General features: G+C 57.4%; 1 pseudogene; it reads left to right on the forward strand.

The window, feature by feature from the left end:
- The window catches only part of LOC106319910, a 20,450-nt pseudogene that overhangs the window by 1,804 nt on the left and 18,268 nt on the right, over positions 1–378 (forward strand).

Consider the following 378-nt stretch of genomic DNA (forward strand, 5'->3'; position numbering starts at 1 on the left):
TCGATCCGCTCGAAATCGCCTCCTTCGTTGCTCCCGACGGGAGGTGGAAGGTTCTCCGCGGTCGGTTGTGCGCCTGGCGGGATTGTTTCGTCAGGGTTCTGACCTGAAGAATCCTTGTCTGCCCGTGTGGCCCAAACGCTCGGAGTCTCGAAATCGAGTCTTCTGCCGCTGCGGGCTCCTGTGGCCCCGCGCGGGTTTTTACTCTTGGCCTTCGCCGTTAAGGTTTCCACCTGTTTTGCGAGAGAGGCCACGAGCTTTCCTTGTTCGTCCGACTTTTTCTGAGCGGAGGCAAACATCTCTTTCATCTAGTAGTGACCGTGGATACGTTTCCAGCTGGAGTTCTTTCAGCGTTGGCATTGACGGAAGTCCCGTCGTGCG

Source organism: Brassica oleracea, unplaced genomic scaffold (assembly GCF_000695525.1).
Source record: "Brassica oleracea var. oleracea cultivar TO1000 unplaced genomic scaffold, BOL UnpScaffold00686, whole genome shotgun sequence".
In the NCBI taxonomy this organism is placed as follows: domain Eukaryota; kingdom Viridiplantae; phylum Streptophyta; class Magnoliopsida; order Brassicales; family Brassicaceae; genus Brassica; species Brassica oleracea.